The sequence below is a fragment of the Rhodnius prolixus genome, unplaced genomic scaffold (assembly GCF_049639745.1).
Source record: "Rhodnius prolixus isolate KJV_2025 unplaced genomic scaffold, Rpr scaffold_4, whole genome shotgun sequence".
Lineage (NCBI taxonomy): Eukaryota > Metazoa > Arthropoda > Insecta > Hemiptera > Reduviidae > Rhodnius > Rhodnius prolixus.
Genome location: NW_027411614.1, coordinates 29,874,392 through 29,887,202, shown reverse-complemented (window position 1 = coordinate 29,887,202; position 12,811 = coordinate 29,874,392). Strand labels below are relative to the sequence as shown.

The window sequence follows — 12,811 nt, the reverse complement described above, 5'->3', positions numbered from 1 at the left end:
CATCTGTACTTTTCGTGATTTATGGAATTTGAATGAAAAAAAACTTCAAAGGCAAAATTTACGTAATAGAATTAGGGCTTAATTGTAACACATATTTTTGCTGGTAAAACCAGCATTTTATCAGGAAATAGAAGTAGCAAGATATTTCTGTAATTTTGCTAAATATAACTGATAAGAACCAGCCAAATCTAAATATATACTGATACACATTTAGATAAATGGTTGAGGGTTAGACCTTGGTTGCTTGATGTGACAATCCCTTGTTGCTCTGTGCGGGAAAAAGCTCTTCCTTTTTCTTAACAGATTTTTCCAACCAGTCGCTTTTGCGCTATCATCATCCCTGGCCTTGAAGTGCCAAAGATCTCATATCGTGAGCTGACGATCACAATAAAATCAACCAGGTTGTAAGAGTTAGGTTTTTCACTTTTCTGTCACAATCTGCACAGATACTTTAAGTTGGGACAATCCCAATCTATCGAGGTTTTCCGTGGCCTACCGTGTTTAGCTGATGATTTGCAAAAGAGATATTTCCCGCAGATAACTGTCAGGGTTTGGCACCAATAAACAACCTAGGACCATAACCTACGAGTTTACTTAAATGGGCAATTGTACGAATTCAGTGTTTGACTGGTCTAAATTTGATATAATCTGACCTATAAATGTACTGCTCTATTTTCTTCTGTGGTGAAGACCCTAACTGATGGAAGAGCACAAATTGAGGTCATTATTTTACTTTCAATAAAGCAATTAGTTTTAAGTACGTGAGTCAATTAAATGGCTTATCTATTATTAATGCAGGTAAGGTTGGCAATTAGAGTGGGAGTTTGTTTGATAGATTTAAGTATCTATATTAATGTCTCTCTTTATAAAAAATATCTAGCGCTAAAGAGGATTAATGATGTGATGTTTTACTGATTGCTGAATTGAGTATTTATCTTATCTAGGCTCAATAAGCATTTTTTTTTTTTTACTTTTATAATGGTTGATTAAAAGGTACACAAATGGGTAAGTGCATAACATTTCATTACTACTTCATTGATTTCACTCGAGTAATTTTACTGTATTAACTTTTCATAAAATATTTTTTTAGAATTTATTAACTATTAACACTGCATTGCTAATCCGGACTCCAAAAAAAATATGAATGGCTCTGTTTCTCCACATCTCATAGCTATCCCAAAATGCTCTTACATATGCTATCCCCACTCATTCACCATTTGGATAGTCACGAGCTGAAGACCGTGGAATTCTTAGGTTTTTTTTTTTGTAGATTAGTTTACTTGAATCAGAGGAGTCATTTTGACTCCAGATTGGCATTACACGTAAATATATCGGAGTCATTTCGACTTCTGATTGGTAATATAAGTAGATTTTCTGTTATTATCTTCACTATAGAATATTGCCTAAATGCTTATTTGATAAATTTACATAATTTATCCTTCAAGAATTGATTTTTTATCCGAATTTCAGATAAAACTTGTGGCGAATTGGGTAATTTCCGGTCCGTGTTAACAGCAAACAGTAGTTGAAAAAATAGTGAATGTAATTAAACAAATGAAAATGTCCCTGATCAGAAGGCTGTCAATCAGGATTCTAGAAAATACTGAAATTACTGCGATCCTAAGTTGAAGTTAATTCCTTCTGCGTGAAATGTTAAAGCCGATTAGAGGACAATTTGTTTTTTCGCCCCTAATTCCTATTCTTTCTCATCCTTTAATGCAAATATTTTTTTTTTTTTTTTTTTTTTTTTTTGGCGCATCAACAGCTGAGGTCATTAGCGCCCGGAGCTTTATCCAGTGCACTGCCGGCCTCCGGACAGTGTTCTCTCGTTACAGACAACACTGTCCATCACCGGACAGTGAGCTGTAAGAAGCTCCTAGGAAGAGAAAATCTAAGGGTCAGCTGCTGGATTCGAACCCGGGACCTCCGCGTGGGAGTCCAGTATGCTAACCTCATAGCTAATCCCTTCCCTTTTAATGCAAATATTATTATTAAAATTGAATTCAATATAAAAAAACAAAAATAAAAATAAATTATAGAATCAATATGACTCCACATTGGCAATAACTGACTAAGTTCGAGCATTGGCAATGCAGTGTTAATCACAGATTAAAAAGAAAATGTTTTAAAATATTGTATACACGTAATTATAAGGCAATACAATTTGAACGAATTTGAAAACATCTAAAATTTAACCTTCTATATCTCATTAACTGTTATCACTAGAACATTGCAATTTATACCAGTTATACAGCTAACTTTTCTCTAGAATTCAGTTAAGAATTTATTGAAATCTGATAAATACTAAAAGAGATAAAAACATTTGAAATGAGAACGAATTTGAAAACTTCCATAGGATTGTAGAAATATTATAAATAATAGTTTAGAGGCGTAAGGCCGTCCCAAACTCCCCTCCTTAAGAGGCACAGTGATGACTGATGAGACTCTTCTAAAATGCAAATATGTATACAAAAACTTTCGATGAGTATGACACTTCATTGATGAAAATCGGTAAACTCTTCGATAAGTAGGAACGATTACCATACTTCCCTTTTATTGGTGTTAGAGCAGAACTCTTTATTTTTTAGCTCAATGAATATTAAAAGTATTTAAAAGAAAAGAAGAATAGAGAATCAAAAGATCAGTGGAACTTAATTAACGAATATAAAATTGAAAATCTATAAATTAACCAACCAAGGCTTTAGGCGGCAATAACAAATTCCGACTACTGCTTCCAATTCTTTTTAAGGCAGTATTTCACTTGAAGAAATTTAAAATAATTAGTGCTCTCAGTGAATAATCGTAAGGAGACTCATTTATTGACATAGCCAAGTTTTACTCAAGAATTTGGTTAACACTTTTGTGGAAGTGACTTCATTTAAAGAACATTCTTATTGAAGATCGTTCTGATATTCCATAATGGAACATACTTTCATACTGTTCATTTTAGTAAAAATAATACTTAAAAAAACAAAAAACAAAATGATTCCAAAGCAGCTTATGAATGCATTGATTGATTTAGTAGCTTTACGGCGTAGTTTGCTTGTTTAGTCCATTACGATTCTGCTCATTTTTAAATGATCTTCGAGATTTTGAAGAAAAAAGAATGTAAACTGCGTAAAATTCAACATAGGTTGCCTTTGGCATATAGAAAAGTAGTAATGCTGAGTTCTTTTCTATTAAAACTGTAGATATTGACAAATAGAGTGACCAACCATTGCACTCCATGCGTACTAGATCTTTTTTTTCTTCAATTGGATATTCAAACGCAGGTCTGAGTTTTTGAGTTTTTATCCTGATTGTTGGATCAGTATTGTGGAGAAATGAGTTCCCTTTGTAATTCCATAGAGAATTCAATCAATGTATTCATAAGTTGCTTTGGAATCATTTTGTTTTTTTTTTTAGTATTATTTTTACTAAAATGAACAGTATGAAATACTGTGGTTATGTGTAAGACAAACTAACTTATGTTGTTCCAAATTTGGTATATTAATTAATATTAACAAATATAAATATAAATTTGTTTAATTTTCTTAGGTCCCTATTTTTTATATACAAGATTAATATTGTAAAAGAGAAGTTTGATAGCAGTAGAAGAGAAAATCAATGAGTGGTTGCAAAATAAATAAGTTACCCATTGCAATCCATCTTAAGAGGAATAAATATTCCTTTCTCCGTCTCGTAGACACTACACAAGGGATCTGGCGTAAACTGTAACTCATTGAGCAGTCTCGTTAGATCATAATACCCAATGAGGTCCAGGAAAGACTTTTGGATGGTAAATGTCAGCCAGTATGTCAGTTAACCAACAAAGACTGAGCTCATCCATAAAGAGAAAGCTGCGAAACATTGATGTGCCAAACGATACACCTGTGGCAAGCTGAGGTCAGAGAAGAGGGAGTGGTACAACTGATTTGGCCAACCTACTCACTGCCCATTTGACCTCCCACCTAGACTAGAAGAATAGACGACAACTTCGCCTGTCACACAGAACATTCGATTACCAAGCTGGAAGTGAAGACACTACGTCCAAAAATTGCAGCTTGTATGTTCAAGCAAATACAGATTCCTTGTAAATGGTGTATGCGAAATCCTGAAATATTGGCGTCTACTATCCATCAGGCACATAACCAAGTGATCTTCATTGGCAAAATAGATCTGTAGCACCAGGCTTCCTTCTCTTCTGATTTTCCTTTCATATATCTTCGGCCATAATTATCAGGTGGACCCAACGTTAACTTATACTTAGCTGAAAAGCTTCTTTAACTGTGGCAATGGCAGAAAACTTAAGTTCTCACCTGCCCATCCGAAGAAATCTTGTTAACATTAATTAACATCATCTATCTTGACTAAATACTATGTTTAAATTATTACCTGAAAATTAATTATAAAGATGAGAAAAATTAAATCTGATAATAGATTTAGGTTTATATTTTTGTAAATTACTTGAAACGCAAAAACTTTTAGGTAAAAATTAAAAAAGCTTTAAGTGGGCTTCTATTAATTGCAAAAAATATTACATTTAAGTGATAAATACAGGAAAATTGAAGATTATAATTTGGAATATCATGAAAATGGCTAATCAAAAAGAAATCACTGTTTTTATATATACAGAAAAATAAAAAAAATTTACCTAATAGAAGATCTTGAAAATAATACCGGATCTGCGTGTATCGTCGAGGATGATCTTTGTTAATTCCGCGCGATACTCTGCCCCCTCCTTGACTCGCCCTGCGACTGGATGGCTATAAATAGGGGGTGGGAAATTGGTGCCGACTTAGTACTGTGTCTGCAGTTCTTCTAAGTTGTTCGAAGTGAGTCCTCTCCTTCCATATTTTTATTATTTTATATTTATATATTTGTATGTACTCTAATATGAAAGTTGCGTATGCTTTTCTGCTTGAAAATAAAAATAAGTTGGAAGTAGAAATGGTAGGGATGTTCTAGTGAGGAACTTTAAACCGTGCGGAGTCATTTATCTACAAGAAGTTGTAAAAATAGAAAAGAACTCTTTTCTTGGGAAGCCACACATAAAGACAACATTTAACTGTTGGGCAAGGGTTGCTCAAGAGTTCGTGATCTTCTTCGAATTAAGGAGAAGAGAGTTGTGGTGTTACCTTCTTCTAATCGTGAGCAACTCTTTCAACTGTGAACACTGGGTATTTCACCACTTATCTGGGCCCTCTGTCCCTCCATCAGTGTTGATCTTGTCTTACCGTGTTTTATTTTTAGTCTCCCTCAGAATGCTGTTTGTAGCATTACTATCGTGCTAATCCACATGTAAACAAAACAATGCCATGACTGAACTATCATTACTGCTACTGTTAGCCCTCTCTTTATCTGCTTTCTCACGTTGATAAATTATAAATATTCATTCATTTATTACTCTCACATATACATCTCCCATTCATTTTGAACAAGAAACTTAGTCTGTGGTTTTGTGTGCATCGCGTTTAGCGTAAAAGAATTATCTATTTTGCAACATTTGAGATAGGACGACCATAACCTTTAAAGGAATTTCGAAATTTAAGTGTTTTATCTAGGTAGCGTCGTGCTAGAACCCCTACTACCTACTCACTTAGATAAAGACGTTGTACTGACCAACTTGTACTGCACTGGTATTGCTTCATTGCAATAATCATGTTTGCAAACTCACGCAATTAAATTAGAATTATTTAATTTTTACATATACTTTAATTTTATTTATAGGTAAATAATTTTTCTTTTTTGTATCTTGAATCTAAGTATACTTACTTTTTCAAACTAGGCTTAGATCCACAGTAGAAGCAACGGGGTTGACCGCACCCCTAAAACTGGACTAAGGATTCTTTAATATTGTAACTGGAAGATAATGAAATAATTCTAAAAAATAATTATCTTTAATTGAAAACCTAGGTAATTTTATTATGCTTTGACTTTGAATTTCTAAATGAAAAACTTCGATATTAATTCCAAGTGTCAAATTTAAATAAATTTGATAGGTATCTATCAACGATCATCAAACTTAATGATCTTTTTTTTTTGGCATTGGCTTTCACCATGCAGCCATGTACAACGGACCTCACTAATATTGAGTCTAATAACATTCTACTTGCAGTTAAATACCTAAATTTACATCTGCTCAAATCATAAACCTACTTAGAACAAATCCGTTCTTACAGTACCGTTGTACTTGGTCTTTTTACCTTCGTGACATCTCTTTATCGCGTTCACCGATTTAAGTGAAATCAAATACGGATTGAAGTAAAACAAATTTTGCTGGAGAAGTCAATGTCTTCAAACTGAAAGGGTGTCATTATTTTCAAAAAAGTATTGAGCATTTCTTTTCTATCATTTGTATGCCGTGGGAATGTCATTATTACTATCTATTTGAGATCTTTTTCATTGCATTCTGTTCATAGATCTATTATTGATTCTGTCAAGATAAGAGTCTCAAAGTGTGTGACTTGATCTTAACCTACTTTTGGTCGTAACAACTCTTTTATTTCTTAGTGGTACTTATACTGTTTACTTAATGATAATTGTACCATTACCATAGAAATACATAAGCTAGAACTAAGTTTTTTTTCGGAGCGTAACTTTTTTTTGAACCAGCAGTCGCTCGTTCAGATTTTTTTTTTTAAATATAATTTGCTTGACAGTCAGATGATTTTTACAAGAATCTTGAGATTCCCACAAAGAATTTTTTTCTTTATTCACGAAGTTAATAGTGTAATTAACAATATAAACATTTATTAGTGATTTATACACTAAACCACTGATTACAGTCTAATTGGATTAGAAGCTCTAAATTAAAAAATTGCTGACAATAATTAGGTTTGTTTGCACAGGACTAATTCATAGATTTGTTTCTTTTAATTTAAACATTACCTAAGATTTTAAATTTGTTTTCTGGTTTTAAAATCTGTGTACAGTTAGTGACAATTAAAGACAATCCGTGACTATCAAAAAGACAATGGTCTTTTCATTATTAAATATTTCAATTTAATTATTCACAAAATCCACAAAATTGAAGACATACGTACATTCATAAAGTTTCCATTTTTATTTAATACAGTATGCTACCAAGAGAATTCGCCAAGCTTCCTTTTCAAAATTTGGAGTGCCATCCAGATCTATATCTAATGAAGTGCACTAAAATTAGTTCAAATTACAATGATGAATAAAACTATTAAGTTAATCGTAGAGAACTGACAAAAGAATTACAGTGAGTCTTTCTTTAATTCAATTAGATTTCCAATTCAAATTAGTTTCCCGGCTTATAGCAAATGATTCCACATTCCTTGATTAATGTAAAATGCAACTAGTCTGATACAATTAATTAAAAATTAAATGCACCCGCTTTAACGAAGAATAAGTTTATGTTTGTCCCGTGTAAAACAATGATGCTTTCTTTGCTTATGTATATATATTTTTTTAATAAAACGACTTTAGAGAAATCAGAATATATTACTTTAAACATTTTAATTAAAATGCAATGAAATGATTAATTCACTGGAGAACCTAATTAAAATTAAAAAAGTACACAACACTTTGTTTAATGAGGCGATGATATTTATTTTGGGAATATTATAAATTTCGTAATGATTTTTTTTTGCATAAATAATACATTTTAAAGATTGGGTTGACCAATATTTTTGTTTTATTTGCTGCTTATGGGATACTCACAATTTTACTTATTCCTCATTAAATAGGTCATAAATAGTAATAGGAAATTGATATATAACTTGACTATTTTCAAGAAACTTTAACTTAAATAAAAGGAGAAGAAATTAGTCCGATCTTTTAAAAAATTAACACCAATAAATCAGGCTTTAGGATCCATTCAAGGACTCTATGGCATCGGATAGAGTTCTGCCGTTACTTTTTGTCCATCACTGGACATTAAGTTGTAAGAAAGCTCCTTGGAAGAGATAATCTAAAGGCCAGCAGTTGAAGTCAAATCCGAGATCTCTGCGTGGGAATCCAGTATATAATCTCTGAGCTAATCATTAATCCTGGATATTAATGTATTAATTTGGAATATTAATTTATCAACTGCAGTGAAAAAGATCCTATGTACACATTTTTCAACCTGATCTTTTCATAAATATTGCACATTTTCTTGCGGTTTTATGATATTTCAAAAGAAATCTTTTTGCGTAGAAAATCTTAGGAATGACTGGTCAAATTGTCTCAATACATTTAAATCTTTACAAATATAATTACAAAAAAATGTTCTGTTTGCTTTCTGCACTGTTACATTAAAGTAATTTTAAGAAGAAGAGGAGCATGAAAGATAACAAAAATAAAACCTTATTTGATTTAAATAAAATCTCACTAAAGAGAACCTTAGCCAATAGCCATGATTAACTGCTTAAGTGGTTACTGTTTGCCAGCTAGATTTGCCAAGCTCCTTAGGTAATGTTGTAATACTGTAATTACAATGTTGAATAACATTACAAGTATTTGAACGATTTGTTAAAAAAATGGTCGGTTAAAATTCCGTAGATAATGCATCCTTTTATAATAGCGTAAGTAATTAATGATAAATTGCTCTAATTTTTTTTTATTTAATAAGACACTTTTTGTAAATACTTGCTATTATATAATTTAAATGACAAAAACTTTTTTAAAGTAGTTCACCTAATTTGAATATAATGTTATGTTCCTGTTTATATTGTTTTAAATATGTGTACATATATTCAATATTTATTATTCAAGATTTATATATTTAATATTTATACACATATTCTATCCGTCAGAAGTTGGACAGGTTTTGGGAAGGTGAGCAATGAATATATCAAATTTTTTCTTGTCTAAACATACATATGTTAATTGGGACTAACGATTATTTCTTCTATGAACCAGTTTAACGATTTTTTTTTTCGAAAGTGCAATTGAATGAAAACAAATTAGGTGGCAAAATAAGTCTCCCCTTTTGTTTTTTGGATCATTTTGATTTCTTGGTCGTGAGTCATTCATTTTTTTTTTTTTTTTTTGGGTGTCCAAACAAAGATTTTCCTGCTACCAGAACCATTCCGTAACGTACCTGAAAATAAGCAGCAACTTTTAAATCGTGCTTAAGCCAGACTAAATGCATTATTATAGTATTCTTAGAGGAGTTATAACCTCATGCTTTCGCAGGTCACTCTTTTTTTTTACTAGATACATTTCGCCTTTAAGTAATATACATATCATTATTAATATTCTACATTATTAATATAAATGTATTACTAACATTCCTGATATTAATATAACATTAACAAGTAAATTTTATTAATTTTCTGATTTAAATTTTGGGAAAACTGCTTTTGGAAACGAGATGTAAATCTAACTGAAAAATTAAATATGTATAATTTTCTAAAAAAATTTTTTTAATGAAAATGAAGGTTATTATTTAAAAAATAAAATAAAATAAAACGAATTATAGAAATAATACAATTTTAATTTAGTGTAATAAATATGTAAATAGTATATACATATTAAAAAAAAAAACTAATATAATTTATCCCTACTCAATAAAAAACTGTAGTTGTTCACACACTTTTCAAGAATCTATTTTTCGGAGTCGTGGGAGATTTCACACTAAAATTTATTACCCTACTTCAGTGGCGACTAACTCAGTTAAAACACGGGCCACTTGGTGCAACAGGCAAGATTCACGCGGGTCACATCACATTTACACATTTTGTTAAATTTATATTCTGGATTCAGGAATATGGATAGGAAATTTAACACACTATCTAATAGCTTTTATTTAATAATTTATTCTATTTAATGTATTTATAAAATTAAAATTAGTCTTATTTACCCGATATATGCCAGCGCTTTCCTCGTACTTGTTTTCCAATTTCTGACAGAACAGAAAATCTTCATTAAGGCAGATAGATAATTCAGTCAATCTTGATCAGTATGCCGTTTTATTTAATTTCATGGATGGAAATAGTTGCTCACACAAGGACTTACTCCAAAAATAACGCAAAATTTGTTCAGCAAACATTTTTGGGTATTTCTCACCTATATAAGAAAATATTTTGGGAATTTCTCTACTTCGTCTTTTAAAAAACCGAATCATTCTGGAATTCCACTGAGATTGGCAGACAAATCGCTTCCAAACGTCGCCAGAACTAAAAACTGTTATTGTTCATACACTTTTCAAGTATCTATTTTTCGGGTTCGTGGGAGATTTCACACTTTCGTCTTAAAAGACAGTGGTCTCGTGATCTCCTCTCTAGTGAAGAGAGTGTTTAAATATAGTTCAGTGTTTTGGAGTTTTCATATCGGGTATTGGCGGCTTGGATGATAAAAAGTATGTTAAGATCTGTATGTGTAGTTTGGTTAGTGACATAAAAAGGAACGTTTACTGTGGATCGAAGTTATTTAGATTGAAAACAATGGATTATTTGGAGACTGGTTCTTTTGTTTGAATCCCATTCACCCAATGGGTTAAAAATAGCTGTATCAATCTATTGATTGTTAATTTTTTTTATTTTTTTTGCCAAAAGACTGTTTTCTATTATCTTGGAGTTTTTCGAAAGCAGAACCTTAAAATGATTATTTCAGTAGGTGCTCAGATTGAAAATCGGCTCGATCGCAGAACCTCCACTTAATGTGAGGAAGTGAAATTGCACTGACCTTATCTGTTAACGTAATTTTCTTTGACACTTTAACTGGAAGGTTAAACAAGATTAACAAAATACTATGGATTAATTTTGTGCATAATTTCTATTGTTTGAACATTTAGTTTCTATAGAATTTTAAATTTTCAAGGTAGGCTATTTGGAGCAAGGTAGGATTTAATAATATTGAATTTTTTGTTTTATTGAACAAAGGAATTATTGTCTCACTAATTTATAGTCTAGAATGCTAACGCTTAAAACATCAAAAGTAGACAGTAACTAGCTCATCCTATGTGCTAGACTCAAAAGAAGGGAAACAATGTATACAAGTTAATTACCTTGGAGATAATAAGACAAAAAGTTATAGTTTGCTTTATAATGATGGAATCTCAATTGGTTTAAGTGTTCATCAGGAGACGCTGAAAGCACAGAAGAAAAGTTATAAACTTCCAACTATTTCAAGCAAACTTCAAGTTGAATTGAAGATTATTGCAAATTTAAGCTATTTATTTGAAATACTTGCACATTTAAGCTGTATAAAGAGATAATTGACAAATAATTGAGTATATTTAGAACCATAACATTTATTTGAAAATTTTTGCTGAGGAATTTCAAGAAAGGTATATTTTGGTGGGTTGTGTTTCTCTAACGTACTTAGCTTAAATAATTCGTCAATCCTAATATTATAAATAAATTTAAATGAATGAAAAATCTATTATAAATGAAATGTAGTTGGAAGAATATAGTACTGTGTATACTTTTACTTCATAAATAAAAATATGTAAAATTGATCTTTAAAAATGCCAGTGAATTTTGTATTTTCTTTGAGATCTCCTTTACTTTTTTGACAAATTAAAATGCATTCAGTTTAATATTAGCTGCAAATAACAATAAAATTATTGTTTTTCGTCATATATCTTCTTTTTTAAATTATTTTATATTTATTATAAAGGAACAATTCTATAAGGTTTAAACAACTGTTTTTAGAATTGTCAGTTTAATGTTTCTAATTGATTAAGTACCTGGTTACAGCATTGTGCTAGTCATGAAGTTACAGCAATTTTGTTTAACATGTTTAAACCATTAGTTACTTCTGATGATAAAATCTTACAAACTAACTGCTTTTATTGCGTGTAAAAACAATAATCTTTACACTTGCTTGGTATGCAATTTCCTTCTTCAACTCTTCTTTTGTTATAACTTAAAAAAAAAAAGTCATGATAAGTTTTTGTACAAATATATATGTCCTATTTAATTACTAATTTGAAGAGGAAATGTTGCAACTTTAATTGCAAATTTTGAAATCTGGATTATTGTCTGAAATGATTTAAAGTCTCCTTTATCGCTGCAATGTTTTATGGATTGTTTGTATGTATGTTGTTTGTTTGTATCCATCAACAACCTTTAAAATAGCTTTTTCTTCTATTTTTGTAGAAACTTAGGTAATGAAAATGAGATATTACTTTGGAGTAATGAAGTTTCATACAAAAACCTCTAGACAGTTTCGGTATTTATTATTCCCATACATCGTTGCGTTACACAATATTGCAATACCTACTTTCTGTAAGAATACAAACTCCACTCCCAAGTACATGTATCATTAACAGTAAATTTAAACATATGATTAGAAGATGACTGGGTGTGCAGTCTTGCAAGTTTTTTCAAACTTTGTATTTTATTTCATTGTTTTGATTTTTTTTAAAAAAAAAGAAGGTGTAAATGTAAGTAGAGTGTCATATTTAAACAATGGTTTCTATATAAACATATTTTGGATATTCCCTGCAAACATTAACATTCTTTTGTACTTGGCATTTATTTGCTAGACTTCAAGCTTAAGACTTGTAAATAGTAAATTACTCGTGTAATATTCAACCTATTAAAACGTACGGTAAAACAGTTATCTAAGGGTCAAACACTACACTATATATTGATATTATTATTACACTATCTTTGACAGTTTTTCAAAATAGAATTTCTGAAGTCCAAACCCTTCTTTTTCGAGGTTTCCCATTTAGGTCGCTATGCTTTCTCTTACTAGCAAAATTATTTCGTCAATTCAAATATTCAATTAGCATTAAAAGATATCACCTTTTTTTTTAAACACCGTTATAATCAATTTTTCTAAGGGATCCACGTACACTGTTCCCTTAAGTCTGTAACGACGTTTAATTCAATTCTTAAATATTGCTTGATAAATGCTGTTTAATTAA

The 12,811-nt window shown here is 30.7% G+C and overlaps 1 protein-coding gene and 1 long non-coding RNA gene across 4 annotated transcripts in view; one reads left to right on the top strand and one right to left on the bottom strand.

Annotated features, from left to right (window-relative positions):
- Positions 1 to 12,811, top strand: part of slf (C-type lectin domain-containing protein slf) — a 34,091-nt gene that overhangs the window by 2,919 nt on the left and 18,361 nt on the right. Inside the window, exon 1 of one of the 2 annotated variants that reach the window (XM_074130599.1) lies at positions 4,777 to 4,814. The exons of the other annotated variant lie outside the window; for it this stretch is intronic. The gene's annotated coding sequence lies outside the window, so the exon portion shown is untranslated. Of the gene's footprint in view, positions 1 to 4,776; positions 4,815 to 12,811 lie in introns of those variants that run through there. 2 annotated transcript variants of the gene reach the window in all.
- On the bottom strand, positions 8,831 to 11,784 carry LOC141455882 (uncharacterized). 2 transcript variants are annotated; one of them, XR_012459518.1, is made up of 5 exons: positions 11,624 to 11,784; positions 11,360 to 11,479; positions 10,940 to 11,020; positions 9,794 to 9,999; positions 8,831 to 9,031 (listed from the first exon to the last, which is right to left on the bottom strand). It is a non-coding gene; the product is annotated as an uncharacterized lncRNA (long non-coding RNA). The 2 variants fall into 2 exon arrangements; XR_012459517.1 differs by lacking the exon at positions 11,360 to 11,479.